The 26,434-nt window shown below is 39.7% G+C and overlaps 1 protein-coding gene across 1 annotated transcript in view; it reads right to left on the reverse strand.

The window, feature by feature from the left end:
• The window catches only part of KANK4 (KN motif and ankyrin repeat domains 4), a 355,274-nt gene extending 330,206 nt beyond the window's left edge, over positions 1-25,068 (reverse strand). Inside the window, exon 1 of the mRNA XM_053693649.1 lies at positions 25,003-25,068. The gene's annotated coding sequence lies outside the window, so the exon portion shown is untranslated. The remainder of the gene's footprint in view (positions 1-25,002) is intronic.
• Between the last annotated feature and the right edge of the window lie 1,366 nt (positions 25,069-26,434).

Here is a 26,434-nt window from a genome sequence, read left to right on the forward strand (position 1 = left end):
TGGTTAGTCTCCCTCCAAAAGGGGAGATATGTTACAAACTGCTGTTTGTAACTGGCCCTTTAAATGAAAAATTGCCCTGCTTCCCTGGATTTTGGAGAAGCCTATTTGCCAGCCTCCTTCCACATGACTATGGCCCCTGGAAGATTGTGCCCCTGAGGACATATTGACTTTTGTTGGGTGTGTGTGGCCCTTTAAGAACCATCTGGGGACATATTGTGACTTTGATGAACAATGCCCCTTTAAGACTATGTCCCCAGACCTGTGAAATGACTTGTCCCTGGCTTTCTCCCACTTGGTTCAGTTTCATTGTGTGCCATTAAGAGTTAAATTTTGTTCAGCTTCAAGAAACCTATTCTAAATACAAGTCTGCTGGGATTAGCTCTAATTAGGTTTAGTGATCAACTTTCCCATTGTCTAATCAGACTAGTATTGATAAGGTGGACTGCATTGTTTTATTGTGTGTAATGTTATCTGCTGAAGTAAATGTTGTGGCCTGTCAAAGGGAGTGTCTCTCTATCTAATATCAAATGTGTGATGGGGGATTTTATGCCTCCCCCTGAGAGTGTCCTGTTTGCATGTAACCTGAATAAAAGCAGGCTGTGTGCTCCAGCACAGCAGACCTATGTTGACCCTCTAACTTGAAGCTTTGACTCATGTTTGTAGGATACAGCTTATAATCACTACAGGGATTGCTATGCTCTTCATACTCCCTTAGCTACAGGGATTGCTACAGAAGGAAGAGGTTCACCTACTGGAGCCTGGTCATAGGTCCAGGGCGCAGAGCAGACGGCGAGATACCAGCCCAGCAGCGGTGGTTCATAGAGTCTGCATTACTTATGGTGGCTACGCAGCAGTTATAGTGTCCACGGTGCTGCTGCTCCTTTGGTGAGCGCTAGGAGCATCCTTTTCTACGGTCCAACTTCCAGCCAGCCTGGAGGCAACCGTAACAGGACCTAAGCAAGAAATTACCAAATTATGTCACTCAAAGGGCAATATATGCAGCACCTACATCCTCATATAGGTTACACTATTCATTTAACCTTTATATTAGATCCATATTAGATGGGCAGACTTGAGTTTAGAAGTATTTCTGGGGGCACAATATAGAATATAGGTTCGGATAAAATTATCCATAAGAGAGGACAGGACATCCAGGCAAGTCAGGAGACTGATTGTAGCCCACATAACAGTGTATTAAAGGGATACTAAACCCATTTTATTATTTCATGATTCAGATAGAGCATGCAATTTTAAGCAACTTTCTAATTTACTCCTATTATCATTTTATCTTCATTCTCTTGCTATCTTTATTTGAAAAAGAAGGCATCTAAGCTAAGGAGCAAGATAATTTTGGTTCAGTACTCCGGCCAGCACTTGTTTATTGGTTTATTGCATTTAGCCACCAATCAGCAAGCACAATCCAGGTTGTGAATCAAAATGGACAGGCTTCTAAACTTATATTCTTGCTTTTCAAATAAAGATAGCAAGAGAATGAAGAAAAATTAATAATAGGAGTAAATAAGAAAGTTGCTTAATATTGCATGCTCTATCGGAATCATGAAAGAAAAAAATTGGGTTTAGTGTCCCTTTAAAATAAATAATATTAGTAGCCAACCATCATGAGATTCCGGCCAGATCCTAAAAGAGCCCAATCAACAACCATAATTTTCAGTGCAGCAGAGGAGAAGCCAGACAGACAAATGCCCCCCATTAGCCTCATACTCCCAGTTATGTCAGCTATATATGCAATTAGTCCTGCCCAAATACAGGGCTCCCCTACTTATGACATGTCATGCCTTAGACGCAGAGCCTCCTGCTCTCAATTATACCAGCTATAAATGAAATATTAGACCTCAGAAGATTCACGGTCCCCTGCCCTCACTTATGTCAGCTATATATGCTACACCATACCAAATTAGATGCCAATACTTCTGCCCCATTTATGCCAACTACATATGTCATATTAGACCTTCTCAGATGCGTTACCTCTGGCCTCCACTTATTCTAGCTATATGTGCCACATTAGAGCTTATCAGATGCGTTACCTCTGGCCTCCACTTATTCTAGGTATATGTGCCACATTAGACCTTCTCAGATGCATTACCTCTGGCCTCCACTTATTCTAGGTATATGTGCCACATTAGAGCTTATCAGATGCGTTACCTCTGGCCTCCACTTATTCTAGGTATATGTGCCACATTAGAGCTTATCAGATGCGTTACCTCTGGCCTCCACTTATTCTAGCTATATGTGCCACATTAGAGCTTATCAGATGCGTTACCTCTGGCCTCCACTTATTCTAGGTATATGTGCCACATTAGAGCTTATCAGATGCGTTACCTCTGGCCTCCACTTATTCTAGGTATATGTGCCACATTAGAGCTTATCAGATGCGTTACCTCTGGCCTCCACTTATTCTAGCTATATGTGCCACATTAGAGCTTATCAGATGCGTTACCTCTGGCCTCCACTTATTCTAGGTATATGTGCCACATTAGAGCTTATCAGATGCGTTACCTCTGGCCTCCACTTATTCTAGCTATATGTGTCATATTAGAGCTTATCAGATGCGTTACCTCTGGCCTCCACTTATTCTAGCTATATGTGCCACATTAGAGCTTATCAGATGCGTTACCTCTGGCCTCCACTTATTCTAGGTATATGTGCCACATTAGACCTTCTCAGATGCGTTACCTCTGGCCTCCACTTATTCTAGCTATTTGTGCCACATTAGAGCTTATCAGATGCGTTACCTCTGGCCTCCACTTATTCTAGGTATATGTGCCACATTAGAGATTATCAGATGCGTTACCTCTGGCCTCCACTTATTCTAGCTATATGTGCCACATTAGAGCTTATCAGATGCGTTACCTCTGGCCTCCACTTATTCTAGGTATATGTGCCACATTAGAGCTTATCAGATGCGTTACCTCTGGCCTCCACTTATTCTAGCTATATGTGCCACATTAGAGCTTATCAGATGCGTTACCTCTGGCCTCCACTTATTCTAGCTATTTGTGCCACATTAGAGCTTATCAGATGCGTTACCTCTGGCCTCCACTTATTCTAGGTATATGTGCCACATTAGACCTTCTCAGATGCGTTACCTCTGGCCTCCACTTATTCTAGGTATATGTGCCACATTAGACCTTCTCAGATGCGTTACCTCTGGCCTCCACTTATTCTAGGTATATGTGCCACATTAGAGCTTATCAGATGCGTTACCTCTGGCCTCCACTTATTCTAGCTATATGTGCCACATTAGAGCTTATCAGATGCGTTACCTCTGGCCTCCACTTATTCTAGGTATATGTGCCACATTAGAGCTTATCAGATGCGTTACCTCTGGCCTCCACTTATTCTAGCTATATGTGCCACATTAGAGCTTATCAGATGCGTTACCTCTGGCCTCCACTTATTCTAGGTATATGTGCCACATTAGAGCTTATCAGATGCGTTACCTCTGGCCTCCACTTATTCTAGCTATTTGTGCCACATTAGAGCTTATCAGATGCGTTACCTCTGGCCTCCACTTATTCTAGCTATATGTGCCACATTAGAGCTTATCAGATGCGTTACCTCTGGCCTCCACTTATTCTAGGTATATGTGCCACATTAGAGCTTATCAGATGCGTTACCTCTGGCCTCCACTTATTCTAGGTATATGTGCCACATTAGAACTTATCAGATGCGTTACCTCTGGCCTCCACTTATTCTAGGTATATGTGCCACATTAGAGCTTATCAGATGCTTTACCTCTGGCCTCCACTTATTCTAGCTATATGTGCCATATTAGACCTTCTCAGATGCGTTACCTCTGGCCTCCACTCATTCTAGGTATATGTGCCACATTAGAGTTTATCAGATGCCTTACCTCTGACCTCCACTTATTCTAGGTACGGTATATGTGCAACATTAGAGTTTATCAGATGCGTTACCTCTGGCCTCCACTTATTCTAGGTATATGTGCCACATTAGAGCTTATCAGATGCGTTACCTCTGGCCTCCACTTATTCTAGGTATAAGTGCCACATTACAGCTTATCAGATGCGTTACCTCTGGCCTCCACTTATTCTAGGTATAAGTGCCACATTACAGCTTATCAGATGCGTTACCTCTGGCCTCCACTTATTCTAGGTATAAGTGCCACATTAGAGCTTATCAGATGCGTTACCTCTGGCCTCCACTTATTCTAGGTATAAGTACCACATTAGAGCTTATCAGATGCGTTACCTCTGGCCTCCATTTATTCTAGCTATATGTGCCACATTAGAACTTATCAGATGCGTTACCTCTGGCCTCCACTTATTCTAGGTATATGTGCCACATTAGAACTTATCAGATGCGTTACCTCTGGCCTCCACTTATTCTAGGTATATGTACCACATTAGACCTTCTCAGATGCGTTACCTCTGGCCTCCACTTATTCTAGGTATAAGTGCCACATTAGAGCTTATCAGATGCGTTACCTCTGGCCTCCACTTATTCTAGGTATAAGTGCCACATTAGAGCTTATTAGATGCGTTACCTCTGGCCTCCACTTATTCTAGGTATATGTGCCACATTAGAGCTTATCAGATGCGTTACCTCTGGCCTCCACTTATTCTAGGTATATGTGCCACATTAGAGCTTATCAGATGCGTTACCTCTGGCCTCCACTTATTCTAGCTACGGTATATGTGCCACATTAGAGCTTATCAGATGCGTTACCTCTGGCCTCCACTTATTCTAGCTATATGTGCCACATTAGAGCTTATCAGATGTGTTACCTCTGGCCTCCACTTATTATAGCTATATGTGCCACATTAGAGCTTATCAGATGCGTTACCTCTGGCCTCCACTTATTCTAGGTATATGTGCCACATTACAGCTTATCAGATGTGTTACCTCTGGCCTCCACTTATTATAGCTATATGTGCCACATTACAGCTTATCAGATGCGTTACCTCTGGCCTCCACTTATTATAGCTATATGTGCCACATTACAGCTTATCAGATGCGTTACCTCTGGCCTCCACTTATTATAGCTATATGTGCCACATTACAGCTTATCAGATGCGTTACCTCTGGCCTCCACTTATTATAGCTATATGTGCCACATTAGAGCTTATCAGATGTGTTACCTCTGGCCTCCACTTATTCTAGGTATATGTGCCACATTAGAGCTTATAAGATGCGTTACCTCTGGCCTCCACTTATTCTAGGTATATGTGCCACATTAGAGCTTATCAGATGCGTTAACTCTGGCCTCCACTTATTCTAGGTATATGTGCCACATTAGAGCTTATCAGATGCGTTACCTCTGGCCTCCACTTATTCTAGCTATATGTGCCACATTAGAGCTTATCAGATGCGTTACCTCTGGCCTCCACTTATTCTAGGTATATGTGCCACATTAGAGCTTATCAGATGCGTTACCTCTGGCCTCCACTTATTCTAGCTACGGTATATGTGCCACATTAGAGCTTATCAGATGCGTTACCTCTGGCCTCCACTTATTCTAGCTATATGTGCCACATTAGAGCTTATCAGATGCGTTACCTCTGGCCTCCACTTATTCTAGCTATATGTGCCACATTAGAGCTTATCAGATGCGTTACCTCTGGCCTCCACTTATTCTAGGTATATGTGCCACATTACAGCTTATCAGATGCGTTACCTCTGGCCTCCACTTATTCTAGGTATATGTGCCACATTAGAGCTTATCAGATGCGTTACCTCTGGCCTCCACTTATTATAGCTATATGTGCCACATTAGAGCTTATCAGATGCGTTACCTCTGGCCTCCACTTATTTTAGGTATATGTGCCACATTAGAGCTTATCAGATGCGTTACCTCTGGCCTCCACTTATTCTAGGTATATGTGCCACATTAGAGCTTATCAGATGCATTACCTCTGGCCTCCACTTATTCTAGGTACGGTATATGTGCCACATTAGAGCTTATCAGATGCGTTACCTCTGGCCTCCACTTATTCTAGCTATATGTGCCACATTACAGCTTATCAGATGCGTTACCTCTGGCCTCCACTTATTATAGCTATATGTGCCACATTACAGCTTATCAGATGCGTTACCTCTGGCCTCCACTTATTATAGCTATATGTGCCACATTAGAGTTTATCAGATGCCTTACCTCTGACCTCCACTTATTCTAGGTACGGTATACGTGCCACATTAGAGTTTATCAGATGCGTTACCTCTGGCCTCCACTTATTCTAGGTATATGTGCCACATTAGAGCTTATCAGATGCGTTACCTCTGGCCTCCACTTATTCTAGCTATATGTGCCACATTAGAGCTTATCAGATGCGTTACCTCTGGCCTCCACTTATTATAGCTATATGTGCCACATTAGAGCTTATCAGATGCGTTACCTCTGGCCTCCACTTATTCTAGGTATATGTGCCACATTAGAGCTTATCAGATGCGTTACCTCTGGCCTCCACTTACTCTAGGTATATGTGCCACATTAGAGCTTATCAGATGCATTACCTCTGGCCTCCACTTATTCTAGGTACGGTATATGTGCCACATTAGAGCTTATCAGATGCGTTACCTCTGGCCTCCACTTATTCTAGCTATATGTGCCACATTACAGCTTATCAGATGCGTTACCTCTGGCCTCCACTTATTATAGCTATATGTGCCACATTACAGCTTATCAGATGCGTTACCTCTGGCCTCCACTTATTATAGCTATATGTGCCACATTAGAGTTTATCAGATGCCTTACCTCTGACCTCCACTTATTCTAGGTATATGTGCCACATTAGAGCTTATCAGATGCGTTACCTCTGGCCTCCACTTATTCTAGCTATATGTGCCACATTAGAGCTTATCAGATGCGTTACCTCTGGCCTCCACTTATTCTAGCTATATGTGCCACATTAGAGCTTATCAGATGCGTTACCTCTGGCCTCCACTTATTATAGCTATATGTGCCACATTAGAGCTTATCAGATGCGTTACCTCTGGCCTCCACTTATTCTAGGTATATGTGCCACATTAGAGCTTATCAGATGCGTTACCTCTGGCCTCCACTTACTCTAGGTATATGTGCCACATTAGAGCTTATCAGATGCATTACCTCTGGCCTCCACTTATTCTAGGTACGGTATATGTGCCACATTAGAGCTTATCAGATGCGTTACCTCTGGCCTCCACTTATTCTAGCTATATGTGCCACATTAGAGCTTATCAGATGCGTTACCTCTGGCCTCCACTTATTATAGCTATATGTGCCACATTACAGCTTATCAGATGCGTTACCTCTGGCCTCCACTTATTATAGCTATATGTGCCACATTAGAATTTATCAGATGCCTTACCTCTGACCTCCACTTATTCTAGGTATATGTGCCACATTAGAGCTTATCAGATGCGTTACCTCTGGCCTCCACTTATTCTAGCTATATGTGCCACATTAGAGCTTATCAGATGCGTTACCTCTGGCCTCCACTTATTCTAGCTATTTGTGCCACATTAGAGCTTATGAGATGCATTACCTCTGGCCTCCACTTATTCTAGCTGTATGTGCCACATTAGAGCTTATCAGATGCGTTACCTCTGGCCTTCACTTATTCTAGCTGTATGTGCCACATTAGAGCTTATCAGATGTGTTACCTCTGGCCTCCACTTATTCTAGCTGTATGTGCCACATTAGAGTTTATGAGATGCATTACCTCTGGCCTCCACTTATTATAGCTGTATGTGCCACATTAGAGCTTATGAGATGCATTACCTCTGGCCTCCACTTATTCTAGCTGTATGTGCCACATTAGAGCTTATCAGATGCGTTACCTCTGGCCTCCACTTATTCTAGCTATATGTGCCACATTAGAGCTTATTAGATGCGTTACCTCTGGCCTCCACTTATTCTAGGTATATGTGCCACATTAGAGCTTATCAGATGCGTTACCTCTGGCCTCCACTTATTCTAGCTATATGTGCCACATTAGAGCTTATCAGATGCGTTACCTCTGGCCTCCACTTATTCTAGGTATATGTGCCACATTAGAGCTTATCAGATGCATTACCTCTGGCCTCCACTTATTCTAGCTATTTGTGCCACATTAGAGCTTATGAGATGCATTACCTCTGGCCTCCACTTATTCTAGGTATATGTGCCACATTAGAGCTTATCAGATGCGTTACCTCTGGCCTCCACTTATTCTAGGTATATGTGCCACATTAGAGCTTATCAGATGCGTTACCTCTGGCCTCCACTTATTCTAGGTATATGTGCCACATTAGAGCTTATCAGATGCGTTACCTCTGGCCTCCACTTATTCTAGGTATATGTGCCACATTAGAGCTTATCAGATGCGTTACCTCTGGCCTCCACTTATTCTAGGTATATGTGCCACATTAGAGCTTATCAGATGCGTTACCTCTGGCCTCCACTTATTCTAGCTATTTGTGCCACATTAGAGCTTATCAGATGCGTTACCTCTGGCCTCCACTTATTCTAGGTATATGTGCCACATTAGAGCTTATCAGATGCGTTACCTCTGGCCTCCACTTATTCTAGCTATATGTGCCACATTAGAGCTTATCAGATGCGTTACCTCTGGCCTCCACTTACTCTAGGTATATGTGCCACATTAGAGCTTATCAGATGCATTACCTCTGGCCTCCACTTATTCTAGGTACGGTATATGTGCCACATTAGAGCTTATCAGATGCGTTACCTCTGGCCTCCACTTATTCTAGCTATATGTGCCACATTACAGCTTATCAGATGCGTTACCTCTGGCCTCCACTTATTATAGCTATATGTGCCACATTACAGCTTATCAGATGCGTTACCTCTGGCCTCCACTTATTATAGCTATATGTGCCACATTAGAGTTTATCAGATGCCTTACCTCTGACCTCCACTTATTCTAGGTATATGTGCCACATTAGAGCTTATCAGATGCGTTACCTCTGGCCTCCACTTATTCTAGCTATATGTGCCACATTAGAGCTTATCAGATGCGTTACCTCTGGCCTCCACTTATTCTAGCTATATGTGCCACATTAGAGCTTATCAGATGCGTTACCTCTGGCCTCCACTTATTATAGCTATATGTGCCACATTAGAGCTTATCAGATGCGTTACCTCTGGCCTCCACTTATTCTAGGTATATGTGCCACATTAGAGCTTATCAGATGCGTTACCTCTGGCCTCCACTTACTCTAGGTATATGTGCCACATTAGAGCTTATCAGATGCATTACCTCTGGCCTCCACTTATTCTAGGTACGGTATATGTGCCACATTAGAGCTTATCAGATGCGTTACCTCTGGCCTCCACTTATTCTAGCTATATGTGCCACATTAGAGCTTATCAGATGCGTTACCTCTGGCCTCCACTTATTATAGCTATATGTGCCACATTACAGCTTATCAGATGCGTTACCTCTGGCCTCCACTTATTATAGCTATATGTGCCACATTAGAGTTTATCAGATGCCTTACCTCTGACCTCCACTTATTCTAGGTATATGTGCCACATTAGAGCTTATCAGATGCGTTACCTCTGGCCTCCACTTATTCTAGCTATATGTGCCACATTAGAGCTTATCAGATGCGTTACCTCTGGCCTCCACTTATTCTAGCTATTTGTGCCACATTAGAGCTTATGAGATGCATTACCTCTGGCCTCCACTTATTCTAGCTGTATGTGCCACATTAGAGCTTATCAGATGCGTTACCTCTGGCCTTCACTTATTCTAGCTGTATGTGCCACATTAGAGCTTATCAGATGTGTTACCTCTGGCCTCCACTTATTCTAGCTGTATGTGCCACATTAGAGTTTATGAGATGCATTACCTCTGGCCTCCACTTATTATAGCTGTATGTGCCACATTAGAGCTTATGAGATGCATTACCTCTGGCCTCCACTTATTCTAGCTGTATGTGCCACATTAGAGCTTATCAGATGCGTTACCTCTGGCCTCCACTTATTCTAGCTATATGTGCCACATTAGAGCTTATTAGATGCGTTACCTCTGGCCTCCACTTATTCTAGGTATATGTGCCACATTAGAGCTTATCAGATGCGTTACCTCTGGCCTCCACTTATTCTAGCTATATGTGCCACATTAGAGCTTATCAGATGCGTTACCTCTGGCCTCCACTTATTCTAGGTATATGTGCCACATTAGAGCTTATCAGATGCATTACCTCTGGCCTCCACTTATTCTAGCTATTTGTGCCACATTAGAGCTTATGAGATGCATTACCTCTGGCCTCCACTTATTCTAGGTATATGTGCCACATTAGAGCTTATCAGATGCGTTACCTCTGGCCTCCACTTATTCTAGGTATATGTGCCACATTAGAGCTTATCAGATGCGTTACCTCTGGCCTCCACTTATTCTAGGTATATGTGCCACATTAGAGCTTATCAGATGCGTTACCTCTGGCCTCCACTTATTCTAGGTATATGTGCCACATTAGAGCTTATCAGATGCGTTACCTCTGGCCTCCACTTATTCTAGGTATATGTGCCACATTAGAGCTTATCAGATGCGTTACCTCTGGCCTCCACTTATTCTAGCTATTTGTGCCACATTAGAGCTTATCAGATGCGTTACCTCTGGCCTCCACTTATTCTAGGTATATGTGCCACATTAGAGCTTATCAGATGCGTTACCTCTGGCCTCCACTTATTCTAGCTATATGTGCCACATTAGAGCTTATCAGATGCGTTACCTCTGGCCTCTACTTATTCTAGGTATATGTGCCACATTAGAGCTTATCAGATGCGCTACCTCTGGCCTCCACTTATTCTAGGTATATGTGCCACATTAGAGCTTATCAGATGCGTTACCTCTGGCCTCCACTTATTCTAGCTATATGTGCCACATTAGAGCTTATCAGATGCGTTACCTCTGGCCTCCACTTATTCTAGGTATATGTGCCACATTAGAGCTTATCAGATGCGTTACCTCTGGCCTCCACTTATTCTAGGTATATGTGCCACATTAGAGCTTATCAGATGCGTTACCTCTGGCCTCCACTTATTCTAGGTATATGTGCCACATTAGAGCTTATCAGATGCGTTACCTCTGGCCTCCACTTATTCTAGCTATTTGTGCCACATTAGAGCTTATCAGATGCGTTACCTCTGGCCTCCACTTATTCTAGCTATTTGTGCCACATTAGAGCTTATCAGATGCGTTACCTCTGGCCTCCACTTATTCTAGGTATATGTGCCACATTAGAGCTTATCAGATGCGTTACCTCTGGCCTCCACTTATTCTAGGTATATGTGCCACATTAGAGCTTATCAGATGCGTTACCTCTGGCCTCCACTTATTCTAGCTATTTGTGCCACATTAGAGCTTATCAGATGCGTTACCTCTGGCCTCCACTTATTCTAGCTATTTGTGCCACATTAGAGCTTATCAGATGCATTGCTTTCTGCCCGCAGCTAAACTAGCTCCGTTGGCCATATTAGACCTTCTCAGATGCAGGGCCACCTGGCCCTTCTTACGCCAGCTACATATTGCGCATTGAATCTGTTGCTATAGAATAAAAATCAGCCAAGTCTAAACATTTGTAAAGCAAAGTCACAGCATCCTTTTTACTGCAGTTACTTTTCAATAACCAAATCTCCCCACCATTTGTCTTATTTGGTGGAGCCAATCTGGGCTTTAGTCTGCAGTGAACAAGGTTAGCAACAGTCATAATTATAGTATAAGTATATTGTTTTGCAGTTGTTATTGGTCAAAGCTAAAGGTGCAGGGTGAATTTCAAGTTGTGAAAATTAGATTAGAATCTAAATTATAGACATGTGCATGGGTTTTCAGACGAATGTACATTTTAACCGAAAATCAGAATATCCGAATGAATGCAACAACGAAATTTAAAGAAAATTAAAACATACTGACAAAATTTGTCAGTATTTATTCATTTCCTTTAAAATTAATTTTTCAGGCTTTATACTTCCCGTCCTGGAGAGCTCGCTAACCCGATCCACTTCTTGTCAGGTCCCTGGTCGCGCTAACAGGAGGCTCAGTGCATTTGGCACCCAGGACCTGCACTGACTTTAGTGCAAGGCCTGTGAGCCGAACTGCTAAGCCTCCTGTCAGGGCTCTGGAAAGAAGCGGATCAGGTAAGCGAGCTCTCCAGGGCGCATGAAGGTAAGTATTTAGGTACCGGTGAACTTTTCACCTGTAGATTCAAAACATTTACATTTGTTTTAACGAAAACTAATGTAAATATTTAACAAAAATCTGATAGTGCAGGGAATGAATATTCAGGAAAATGAATTTCCTCGAATATTTGTTACGAAAATTTCATCCAAAACAAAAAATATTCCACTGCACATCCCTACTAAATTATATAAAAAGTAAATAATGAATGTATATTGCAAAGTCGCTTCGTTGCACATAACTAAACATTTTATATAAAAATCTCAAGGTGTTTATTGTTCTTTTAAAGCAATATTTACGGTAGACATGTGCGGTTCGTTTCGGATTAATTCGGAAATTCGGTAAATTCGGAGATTCGGATCGATTCGGATTTCCGAATTAAAATACTTCCGAATCTACCGAATGAATCCGAAATAGCTGCCGTATCTCCGAATAAATCCGAATTAGCTCGTTAAAATTCGGCATTTCCCCATAGGAAACAATGGGAGTTTCGGCTGAAAAAAAACTAACACCGCAACCCCATTGTTTCCTATGGGGAAACACTAAGTCTGCACCTAACACCCTAACATGTACCCCGAGTCTCTAAACACCCCTAATCTAACACTTATTAACCCCTAATCTGCTGCCTCCGCTATCGCTGACACCTGCATTATTTTATTAACCCCTAATCTGCCGACCGAATATCGCCGCCACCTACATTATAACTATTAACCCCTAATCTGCTGTCCCTAACACCGCCGACCCCTACATTATAGTTATTAACCCCTAATCTGCCCCCCCACGTCGCCGCAATCTAACTACAAGTATTAACCCCTAATCTGCCGACCCGATATAGCCGCCGCCTACATTATAACTATTAACCCCTAATCTGCTGTCCCTAACACCGCCGACCCCTACATTATAGTTATTAACCCCTAATCTGCCCCCCCAACGTCGCCGCAATCTAACTACAAGTATTAACCCCTAATCTGCCGACCCGATATCGCCGCCGCCTACATTATAGCTATTAACCCCTAATCTGCTGTCCCTAACACCGCCGACCCCTACATTATAGTTATTAACCCCTAATCTGCCTCCCCCCAACGTCGCCACAATCTAACTACAAGTATTAAGCCCTAATCTGCCGACCGCAAATCGCCGCCACTATAATACATGTATTAACCCCTAAACCGCCGCACTCCCGCCTCGCAAACACTATAATACATTTTATTAACCCCTAATCTGCCCTCCCTAACATCGCCGCCACCTACCTACAATTATTAACCCCTAATCTCCCGCCCCCAACGTCGCCGCTACTATAATAAGGTTATTAACCCCTAAACCTAAGTCTAACCCTAACACTAACACCCCCTAACTTAAATATAATTTAAATAAAACGAAATAAGTTTACTATAGTTAAATAAATGAATCCTATTTAAAACTAAAGACTTACCTGTAAAATAAACCCTAAGATAGCTGCAATATAACTAATAGTTACATTGTAGCTATTTTAGGATTTATTTTTATTTTACAGGCAACTTTGTATTTATTTTAACCAGGTACAATAGTTATTAAATAGTTAATAACTATTTAATAACTACCTAGCTAAAATAAATACAAATTTACCTGTAAAATAAATCCTAACCTAAGTTACAATTACACCTAACACTACACTATCATTTAATTAATTAAATAAATGACTCATATTTAAAACTAAATACTTACCTGTAAAATAAACCCTAATATAGCTGCAATATAACTAATAGTTACATTGTAGCTATTTTAGCATTTATATTTATTTTACAGGCAACTTTGTATTTATTTTAACTAGGTACAATAGCTATTAAATAGTTATTGACTAATTAATAGCTACCTAGTTAAAATAATTACAAAATTACCTGTAAAATAAATCCTAACCTAAGTTACAATTAAACCTAACACTACACTGTCATTAAATAAATTAACTACAAGTACCTACAATTATCTACAATTAAATAAAGTACAAAACCCCCCCACTAAATTACAAAAAATAAAAAACCACTAAATTACAAAAAATAAAAAAATATTACAAGAATTTTAAACTAATTACACCTAATCTAAGCCCCCTAATAAAATAACAAAGCCCCCCAAAATAAAAAAAAATGCCCTAACCTATACTAAATTACAAAAGTTAACAGCTCTATTACCTTACCAGCCCTGAACAGGGCCTTTTGCGGGGCATGCCCCAAAGAAAACAGCTCTTTTGCCACCACCCACATACCCCTACTCTAACCCAAACCCCCCTTAAATAAACCTAACTCTACCCCCCTGAAGATCTCCCTACCTTGAGTCGTGTTCACCCAGCCGGGCCGAAGTCTTCATCCGATGGGGCAGAAGAGGACATCCAGACCGGCAGAAGTCTTCATCCAAGCGGGGCAAGAAGAGGTCTTCCATCCATCAGAAAAGTACAAAAAAACAAACACTAAATTAGCAAGAATAATAAAATATTACAATAATTTTAAACTAATTACACCTAATCTAAGCCCCCTACTAGCTATTAATATAGCTTCAATATAACTAATAGTTACATTGTAGCTATTTTAGGATTTATATTTATTTTACAGGCAACTTTGTATTTATTTTAACTAGGTACAATAGCTATTAAATAGTTAATAACTACCTAGCTAAAATAAATACAAATTTACCTGTAAAATAAATCATAACCTAAGTTACAATTACACCTAACACTACACTATCATTAAATTAACTAAATAAATGAATCCTATATAAAACTAAAGACTTACCTGTAAAATAAACCCTAATATAGCTGCAATATAACTAATAGTTACATTGTAGCTATTTTAGCATTTATATTTATTGTACAGGCAACTTTGTATTCATTTTAACTAGGTTCAATAGCTATTAAATAGATATTGACTATTTAATAGCTACCTAGTTAAAATAATTACAAAATTACCTGTAAAATAAATCCTAACCTAAGTTACAATTAAACCTAACACTACACTATCATTAAATAAATTAACTACAAGTACCTACAATTAAATACAATTAAAAAAACTAAACTAAAGTACAACCCCCCCCCCACTAAATTACAAAAAATAAAAAAATATTACAAGAATTTTAAACTAATTACACCTAATCTAAGCCCCCTAATAAAATAACAAAGCCCCCCAAAATAAAAAAAATGCCCTAACCTATACTAAATTACAAAAGTTAACAGCTCTATTACCTTATCAGCCCTGAACAGGGCCCTTTGCGGGGCATGCCCCAAAGAAAACAGCTCTTTTGCCTGTAAAAAAAAAACACAATCCCCCCCCACATTACAACCCACCACCCACATACCCCTACTCTAACCCAAACCCCCCTTAAATAAACCTAACACTACCCCCCTGAAGATCTCCCTACCTTGAGTCGTGTTCACCCAGCCGGGCCGAAGTCTTCATCCGATGGGGCAGAAGAGGACATCCAGACCGGCAGAAGTCTTCATCCAAGCGGGGCAAGAAGAGGTCTTCCATCCATCAGAAAAGTACAAAAAAACAAACAAACACTAAATTAGCAAAAATAATAAAATATTACAATAATTTTAAACTAATTACACCTAATCTAAGCCCCCTACTAGCTATTAATATAGCTACAATATAACTAATAGTTACATTGTAGCTATTTTAGGATTTATATTTATTTTACAGGCAACTTTGTATTTATTTTAACTAGGTACAATAGCTATTAAATAGTTAATAACTACCTAGCTAAAATAAATACAAATTTACCTGTAAAATAAACCCTAACCTAAGTTACAATTACACCTAACACTACACTGTCATTAAATTAACTAAATAAATTAATCCTATATAAAACTAAATACTTACCTGTAAAATAAACCCTAATATAGCTACAATATAACTAATAGTTACATTGTAGCTATTTTAGCATTTATATTTATTTTACAGGCAACTTTGTATTTATTTTAACTAGGTTCAATAGCTATTAAATAGATATTGACTAATTAATAGCTACCTAGTTAAAATAATTACAAAATTACCTGTAAAATAAATCCTAACCTAAGTTACTATTAAACCTAACACTACACTATCATTAAATAAATTAACTACAAGTACCTACAATTAAATACAATGAAATAAACTAAACTAAAGTACAAAAAAAACAAACACTAAATTACAAAAAATAAAAAAAATTACAAGAATTTTAAACTAATTACACCTAATCTAAGCCCCCTAATAAAATAACAAAGCCCCCCAAAATAAAAAAATGCCCTACCCTATACTAAATTACAAAAGTAATCAGCTCTATTACCTTACCAGCCCTTAAAAGGGCCTTTTGCGGGGCATGCCCCAAAGAAAACAGCTCTTTTGCCTGTAAAAAAAAACACAATACCCCCCCCCCACATTACAACCCACCACCCACATACCCCTACTCTAACCCAAACCCCCCTTAAATAAACCTAACACTACCCCCCTGAAGATCTCTCTACCGTGTCTTCACCCAGCGGGCCGAAGTCTTCATCCGATCGGGCAGAAGAGGACATCCAGACCAGCAGAAGTCTTCATCCAAGCGGGGCAAGAAGAGGTCTTCCATCCATCAGAAGTCTTGATCCAGGCGGCATCTTCTCTGTTCATCCATCCGGAGCGGAGCGGCAGCATCCTGAAGACATCCCACGCAGAGCATCCTCTTCTTTCTTGATCCGACGACTAGGTGACTGTACCTTTAAGTGACGTCATCCAAGATGGCGTCCCTTGAATTCCGATTGGCTGATAGGATTCTATCAGCCAATCGGAATTAAGGTAGGAAAAATCTGATTGGCTGATTTAATCAGCCAATCAGATTCAAGTTCAATCCGATTGGCTGATGGAATCAGCCAATCAGATTGACCTCGCATTCTATTGGCTGTTCCGATCAGCCAATAGAATGCGAGCTCAATCTGATTGGCTGATTGGATCAGCCAATCGGATTGAACTTGAATCTGATTGGCTGATTGAATCAGCCAATCAGATTTTTCCTACCTTAATTCCGATTGGCTAATAGAATCCTATCAGCCAATCGGAATTCAAGGGACGCCATCTTGGATGACGTCACTTAAAGGTACAGTCACCTAGTCGTCGGATCAAGAAAGAAGAGGATGCTCTGCGTGGGATGTCTTCAGGATGCTGCCGCTCCGCTCCGGATGGATGAACAGAGAAGATGCCGCCTGGATCAAGACTTCTGATGGATGGAAGACCTCTTCTTGCCCCGCTTGGATGAAGACTTCTGCCGGTCTGGATGTCCTCTTCTGCCCCATCGGATGAAGACTTCGGCCCGCTGGGTGAAGACACGGTAGAGAGAGATCTTCAGGGGGGTAGTGTTAGGTTTATTTAAGGGGGGTTTGGGTTAGAGTAGGGGTATGTGGGTGGTGGGTTGTAATGTGGGGGGGGGGTATTGTGTTTTTTTTTACAGGCAAAAGAGCTGTTTTCTTTGGGGTAATAGAGCTGATTACTTTTGTAATTTAGTATAGGGTATGGCATTTTTTTATTTTGGGGGGCTTTGTTATTTTATTAGGGGGCTTAGATTAGGTGTAATTAGTTTAAAATTCTTGTAATTTTTTTTATTTTTTGTAATTTAGTGTTTGTTTTTTGTACTTTAGTTTAGTTTATTTCATTGTATTTAATTGTAGGTACTTGTAGTTAATTTATTTAATGATAGTGTAGTGTTAGTTTTAATAGTAACTTAGGTTAGGATTTATTTTACAGGTAATTTTGTAATTATTTTAACTAGGTAGCTATTAAACAGTAAATATCTATTTAATAGCTATTGTACCTGGTTAAAATAAATACAAAGTTGCCTGTAAAATAAATATAAATGCTAAAATAGCTACAATGTAACTATTAGTTATATTGTAGCTATATTAGGGTTTATTTTACAGGTAAGTATTTAGTTTTATATAGGATTCATTTATTTAGTTAATTTAATGACAGTGTAGTGTTAGGTGTAATTGTAACTTAGGTTAGGGTTTATTTTACAGGTAAATTTGTATTTATTTTAGCTAGGTAGTTATTAACTATTTAATAGCTATTGTACCTAGTTAAAATAAATACAAAGTTGCCTGTAAAATAAATATAAATCCTAAAATAGCTACAATGTAACTATTAGTTATATTGAAGCTATATTAATAGCTAGTAGGGGGCTTAGATTAGGTGTAATTAGTTTAAAATTATTGTAATATTTTATTATTCTTGCTAATTTAGTGTTTGTTTGTTTTTTTGTACTTTTCTGATGGATGGAAGACCTCTTCTTGCCCCGCTTGGATGAAGACTTCTGCCGGTCTGGATGTCCTCTTCTGCCCCATCGGATGAAGACTTCGGCCCGGCTGGGTGAACACGACTCAAGGTAGGGAGATCTTCAGGGGGGTAGTGTTAGGTTTATTTAAGGGGGGTTTGGGTTAGAGTAGGGGTATGTGGGTGGTGGGTTGTAATGTGGGGGGGGTATTGTGTTTTTTTTACAGGCAAAAGAGCTGTTTTCTTTGGGGCATGCCCCGCAAAAGGCCCTGTTCAGGGCTGGTAAGGTAATAGAGCTGTTAACTTTTGTAATTTAGTATAGGGTAGGACATTTTTTTTATTTTGGGGGGCTTTGTTATTTTATTAGGGGGCTTAGATTAGGTGTAATTAGTTTAAAATTCTTGTAATATTTTTTTATTTTTTGTAATTTAGTGGGGGGGGGGTTTTGTACTTTAGTTTAGTTTTTTTAATTGTATTTAATTGTAGGTACTTGTAGTTAATTTATTTAATGATAGTGTAGTGTTAGGTTTAATTGTAACTTAGGTTAGGATTTATTTTACAGGTAATTTTGTAATTATTTTAACTAGGTAGCTATTAAATAGTCAATATCTATTTAATAGCTATTGAACCTAGTTAAAATAAATACAAAGTTGCCTGTACAATAAATATAAATGCTAAAATAGCTACAATGTAACTATTAGTTATATTGCAGCTATATTAGGGTTTATTTTACAGGTAAGTCTTTAGTTTTATATAGGATTCATTTATTTAGTTAATTTAATGATAGTGTAGTGTTAGGTGTAATTGTAACTTAGGTTATGATTTATTTTTCAGGTAAATTTGTATTTATTTTAGCTAGGTAGTTATTAAATAGTTATTAACTATTTAATAGCTATTGTACCTAGTTAAAATAAATACAAAGTTGCCTGTAAAATAAATATAAATCCTAAAATAGCTACAATGTAACTATTAGTTATATTGAAGCTATATTAATAGCTAGTAGGGGGCTTAGATTAGGTGTAATTAGTTTAAAATTATTGTAATATTTTATTATTTTTTGTAATTTAGTGTTTGTTTGTATTTTGGTACTTGTATGATGGATGGAAGACCTCTTCTTGCCCCGCTTGGATGAAGACTTCTGCCGGTCTGGATGTCCTCTTCTGCCCCATCGGATGAAGACTTCGGCCCGGCTGGGTGAACACGACTCAAGGTAGGGAGATCTTCAGGGGGGTAGTGTTAGGTTTATTTAAGGGGGGTTTGGGTTAGAGTAGGGGTATGTGGGTGGTGGGTTGTAATGTGGGGGGGGGGATTGTGTTTTTTTTTTACAGGCAAAAGAGCTGTTTTCTTTGGGGCATGCCCCGCAAAGGGCCCTGTTCAGGGCTGGTAAGGTAATAGAGCTGTTAACTTTTGTAATTTAGTATAGGGTAGGGCATTTTTTTTATTTTGGGGGGCTTTGTTATTTTATTAGGGGGCTTAGATTAGGTGTAATTAGTTTAAAATTCTTGTAATATTTTTTTATTTTTTGTAATTTAGTGTTTGTTTGTTTTTGTAATTTAGTGGGGGGGTTTTGTACTTTAGTTTATTTAATTGTAGATAATTGTAGGTACTTGTAGTTAATTTATTTAATGACAGTGTAGTGTTAGGTTTAATTGTAACTTAGGTTAGGATTTATTTTACAGGTAATTTTGTAATTATTTTAACTAGGTAGCTATTAATTAGTCAATAACTATTTAATAGCTTTTGTACCTAGTTAAAATAAATACAAAGTTGCCTGTAAAATAAATATAAATGCTAAAATAGCTACAATGTAACTATTAGTTATATTGCAGCTATATTAGGGTTTATTTTACAGGTAAGTATTTTGTTTTAAATATGATTCATTTATTTAGTTAATTTAATGATAGTGTAGTGTTAGGTGTAATTGTAACTTAGGTTAGGATTTATTTTACAGGTAAATTTGTATTTATTTTAGCTAGGTAGTTATTAAATAGTTATTAACTATTTAATAACTATTGTACCTAGTTAAAATAAATACAAAGTTGCCTGTAAAATAAAAATAAATCCTAAAATAGCTACAATGTAACTAATAATTATATTGCAGCTATCTTAGGGTTTATTTTACAGGTAAGTCTTTAGTTTTAAATAGGATTCATTTATTTAACTATAGTAAACTTATTTCGTTTTATTTAAATTATATTTAAGTTAGGGGGTGTTAGTGTTAGGGTTAGACTTAGGTTTAGGGGTTAATAACCTTATTATAGTAGCGGCGACGTTGGGGGCGGGAGATTAGGGGTTAATAATTGTAGGTAGGTGGCGGCGATGTTAGGGAGGGCAGATTAGGGGTTAATAAAATGTATTATAGTGTTTGCGAGGCGGGAGTGCGGCGGTTTAGGGGTTAATACATTTATTATAGTGGCGGCGATTTGCGGTCGGCAGATTAGGGGTTAATACTTGTAGTTAGATTGTGGCGACGTTGGGGGGAGGCAGATTAGGGGTTAATAACTATAATGTAGGGGTCGGCGGTGTTAGGGACAGCAGATTAGGGGTTAATAGCTATAATGTAGGCGGCGGCGTTATCGGGTCGGCAGATTAGGGGTTAATACTTGTAGTTAGATTGCGGCGACGTTGGGGGGGGGCAGATTAGGGGTTAATAACTATAATGTAGGGGTCGGCGGTGTTAGGGACAGCAGATTAGGGGTTAATAGCTATAATGTAGGCGGCGGCGATATCGGGTCGGCAGATTAGGGGTTAATACTTGTAGTTAGATTGCGGCGACGTTGGGGGGGGGCAGATTAGGGGTTAATAACTATAATGTAGGGGTCGGCGGTGTTAGGGACAGCAGATTAGGGGTTAATAGCTATAATGTAGGCGGCGGCGATATCGGGTCGGCAGATTAGGGGTTAATACTTGTAGTTAGATTGCGGCGACGTTGGGGGGGGCCAGATTAGGGGTTAATAACTATAATGTAGGGGTCGGCGGTGTTAGGGACAGCAGATTAGGGGTTAATAGCTATAATGTAGGCGGCGGCGATATCGGGTCGGCAGATTAGGGGTTAAATAATGTTATTATAGGGTTTGCGATGTGGGGGGGCCTCGGTTTAGTGGTTCATAGGTAGTTTATGGGTGTTAGTGACTTAGTGTACTAAATGGGTGTTAGTGTACTAAAACATACCGAATTTCGGAACGGAATAGAACCGAATTCAGCCGAATCCGAATAAATCCGAAACGAATTTATTCGGATCCGAATAAATCCGAAACAAATTTATTCAAATCTTGCCGAATCCGATTCGATCCGAAACGAAATTCGAAAAGTCCGAATCGATCCGAACCGAAAACGAACCGAATTTTTTAGCGGTGCACATGTCTAATTTACGGTGCTGTCTTACCTGACACTATACAGGGCTACGGAAGGGGAGAGATTCCTGAGCCTCTCTGCCAAGAATATAGCAGCAAAACCTTGATTACAAAAAGGGCCTCAATACTGGCGATAACATCCCCACAGGCCTAAGGAAGCTCCGAGGGAAGAAAGTCCTGGTCCTGACGGCTATAAATAAAACAACCAGGCTTTGATTTCTGCCAATTCTAGGGTTGACATCCACAATATCTCACCACACATAAAGATAGAGAATGGTTAGTGGCAATAAAAGAGAGTCCTGGGCCTGGCTACTAAATATGGCATCCAGGCTTTATTTATGAAGAAGTAGTGATGTCAGTGACAATGTCCTAAATACCTGACACAGCCTCTGGCAAAGGGTGGGCAACAACAACCAAAATAACCTACAAGAAGTTGCCACCGAGTTGGTAAACCCTTAAGGTAATCAGTTTTCTGCTTCTCGCAGGTTTGCTGACCCCAGCTGCAATGCTTCTGTGTTTATCAAATTGCATGAAAAATGCTACTGTTTAATTAGTTAAGCAGCACAAATATAATATAAATGTAAATCATCAGGTTCCCAGTGCCACTGCCCAAACACACACATTAAGAATAAATGTCAGCCAGTGGGCAGCCTGGGAGCTACCATCTGGGGTGTAAAACATTCAATTCCAAGATGTGTTTTCCCCCTGCAAATGTTTATATGCACTTTGTTGTGCTAATAGCATTTAATGACCCTAAAAGACCATGAACGTTAAAATTGCTTGTTCTGTCTGATCCATGAAAGATTAAAAGGCTTTCAACTTACTTCTACCATCAAATCTGCTCCATTCCTTTGGTATCCTTTGTTGAAAAGCATACCTAGGTAGACTCAGAAGCAGCTCTGCACTTCTGTGAAATGTGTCGCTTTAAATAAGAACCTTTAACTATTTGTCTGCACCCACTGAGATCGCTGGTTAACATACTGATTGCTGAAACTTATCTGATACAATGATGAGCAAGGTTGGATTCTACACCAATATCAAAAGCTTCATATTCGTTTCCTAGTGATATATGATCATTATAATGGTAGTTGTCACCCTGTGCATGCACAATATTACATGATGCCTGCTATTAATTATCTACACCCATAAGGGTCAGTAGTATTAATACTTATGTCATAGTAACATTATAAACATTTTCAGATATCTTCTCCTTTTTTCATTTTCAGTTTCACTTCGGGTGGAATAACAATTTTTCAACGCATTGCATCATTGCTTCTCCTTTCTAAGGCAGCAAATTAAATGATACAATGTATTAAACATAAATGACATTTGCTAATAAAATGTTAAATGCAGTACAATAAACAGCCAGCCATCTTAAGAATGAAAAGCAGGAAATACATAAGCACAGGTCCCTCTGCTGGTAGAGATCTGATATTACAACTTTTGAACTACATATAAATTGTAAATGAACAAAATTAACATTTACTCCTTTGAAACAAATTATATTAAAAACCCTCACTGACAGCCAAAAGATAAAACATCTTCTTATCCAAACATTCCAAAATAGCTCATCTAACACAACACTGTTATTTTTATATATCTTCAATATACTTGACCTTAACCCATCCCATCCTGTTCTAATGACTTGGTCTATGCTTGACTTTGAGAACATCAGATAAGACTGTTACTTTAAAATAATTCAAATAAATGATGGATGTTTCTACTGTTTGTATCTAAGTTTAGTAAAGTAAAATAAACAATACAAGTGAGAATCCAACAATAGCATAAATACTGCAACCCTCTAGTCTCTGATACAATTTTAGTGAAATATTATTTTTCATTGACATAATGTTTAGCAGTTTAAGCTACAAACTGAATTATGTAATAAAATTGTGTCTGCTGAATGTGTTTATTATGCAGAATTCTAAGTAGCCGTATAAAATGATTTGGAAGTGATGTGTTACAATAAATAGCTGTAACATACTCTTTATAAAATAAATAAATATAAACTTGCAATTTAAACCCCAGATTTGTATGCAACAAGTTTATAACAATTTTAATTGGTTTGGGTATTTTCAAATGATAAAACGTTACTAAAATCCATATGCATAAAAGTCATATCTATGTTAATAACCTCATATTAAACACTTTAATGGTAAAAGATGATTATTCAGTTTTGCAATATCTAAGGAACCATAGTTTTTAAATGAATAGTTATATAAAGTTGCCAATTTTGGAGACTTTGATGGGGGGTCCATATAAAACTAACTGTAGGGAAATATACTAAGAGGTCTAGTCAGCCTCCACCGTTTCACAAAACTCACTAGACTGGCTTCTCAGTTGTCTGTGTTACTTAAGACAATTGATTCACTAAACTATGGAGAGATCAGTGAGTTTTAGTGAATCGGTTGCATGCAATAACAAAATGTGCAGAGACTGTAGAAACGTTTCAGTGTCTTAAACAGACTGAGTTGTACTTAGATTATTGCAGTTATAATAATAAGCAGCAGCCCAAAGAGCTTACAATCTAACTCCCTACTTAGCAGAAAAGTAAATGAGCATAGGCAGAACTAGCAATATGATGTGACTCTCTATATTAGCAGGCCACTCCCTCAAACCACATTGAAACTAAGTTTTCTCTTTGTTAAAAGGAGTGTTTAGAGCACACACCCACCTCCTCTCAATTTTAAATTCTCATCCATTATTGCATAGCCAAATATAGCTAAATAAATGTTAATCACTGCAACTGAAGGGGTTAATGTTACATAATATGGATCCCTGTAATGTGCTGTACTTTATTCTATAATGTTTATATAGTTGTTATCAAAATGTTCTGTATTTTTTCACATTCATTTGGCTGAACACGACCCCCTTACAATCAGATGTTTCCTATTAGGGGGCCCAAAAAAAGGGTCCTTAAATACAGTTATTTTCTCCATTCCAATAAGAAAACCATAACAATAAAATATATATATTCCATGTGAGAGCTTTCTTTGGATGTCCTTCTGTCAGTAGATATTGTGAGACAGAGAGACCTTTTTTTCTTTTCATTTTCCAGCTAATTCTCATTGTTTTTTTCAGTCAGTAGGAAAGGAATAGACAAATGAAAAGAAATCATATTTGTGAGATAAAATCTGCCAGGGAAGCAGCAGAGAACAGCATAGCTAGAGGCGCTCAGTTCCCCTGTGGGGACAGTGGTGATCATTTAACCCCTTCAGCTCCAGCGCTTTCACAAACAAATGATGGTCTTACCTTGGATAATGTGCTCCCTGCCTTGCTCCTGTAGCTATGCACAACGCAGCTCTCGCTTTCTGTAAGAGTGGCTGAGAGTGGGATGGTCTAAACTTCATCAGCCAGATGCTGACACTGACTTTTTTAAGGAGTATGAAAGATTTTCCTTCTGCATAACTTGTGAGCTGCTGAACCTCTTCTTCCTATATCAGTTGTATCCTGAGCACAGCTTGGAGCTTGGGCAACAAATATTTCATTGTTACTCCCTCTAAGAGGAGTTGGGGAAAAAAAAGTACTTTAAAGGGACATAAAACCAAATTCTTTACTCCTATTATCAAATTTTCTTTATTCGCTTTGTAAATTTATTTGAATTGCAAGAATGTAAGTTTAGATGCCGGCCCATGTTTGGTGAACAACCTTAGTTGTCCTTGCTGATTGGTGGATAAATTCATCCACCAATAAAAATAAGTGCTGTCCAGAGGGCTGAACCAAGAAAAAAAGCGTAGATGCCTTCTTTTTCAAATAAAGATAGCAAGAGAACAAAGAAAAATTGATAATTAGAGTAAATTACAAAGTTGCTTAAAATTGCTGCTCTATCTGAATCATGAAAGAAAAAAATTGGGTTCAGTGTCCCTTTAACCATTTGCAAGAGCACTAAAGGGCAGCACTATTTCCTGCCATTTAGTGCTCCAGATACCTAACTAGGTATATTTTTAACATATGTGTGTGTGTCTCCCTGCCTCTGTGTGTGTCTCCCTGCCTCTGTGTGTGTCTCCCTGCCTCTGTGTGTGTCTCCCTGCCTCTGTGTGTGTCTCCCTGCCTCTGTGTGTGTGTCACCCTGCCTCTGTGTGTGTGTGTAACCCTGCCTCTGTGTGTGTTACCCTGCCTCTGTGTGTGTCTCCCTGCCTCTGTGTGTGTGTCTCCCTGCCTCTGTGTGTGTGTCACCCTGCCTCTGTGTGTGTCTCCCTGCCTCTGTATGTGTGTCACCCTGCCTCTGTGTGTGTGTCTCCCTGCCTATGTGTGTGTGTCACCCTGCCTTTGTGTGTGTGTCACCCTGCCTCTGTGTGTGTGTCACCCTGCCTCTGTGTGTGTGTCTCCCTGCCTCTGTGTGTGTGTCACCCTGCCTCTGTGTGTGTGTCACCCTGCCTCTGTGTGTGTGTCTCCCTGCCTCTGTATGTGTGTCACCCTGCCTTTGTGTGTGTGTCACCCTGCCTCTGTGTGTGTGTCACCCTGCCTCTGTGTGTGTGTGTCACCCTGCCTCTGTGTGTGTGTGTCTCCCTGCCTTTGTGTGTGTGTCACCCTGCCTCTGTGTGTGTGTCACCCTGCCTCTGTATGTGTGTCACCCTGCCTCTGTGTGTGTGTCTCCCTGCCTCTGTATGTGTGTCACCCTGCCTTTGTGTGTGTGTCACCCTGCCTCTGTGTGTGTGTCACCCTGCCTCTGTGTGTGTGTGTC

Source organism: Bombina bombina, chromosome 10, assembly GCF_027579735.1.
Source record: "Bombina bombina isolate aBomBom1 chromosome 10, aBomBom1.pri, whole genome shotgun sequence".
Taxonomy (NCBI): Eukaryota; Metazoa; Chordata; class Amphibia; order Anura; family Bombinatoridae; genus Bombina; species Bombina bombina.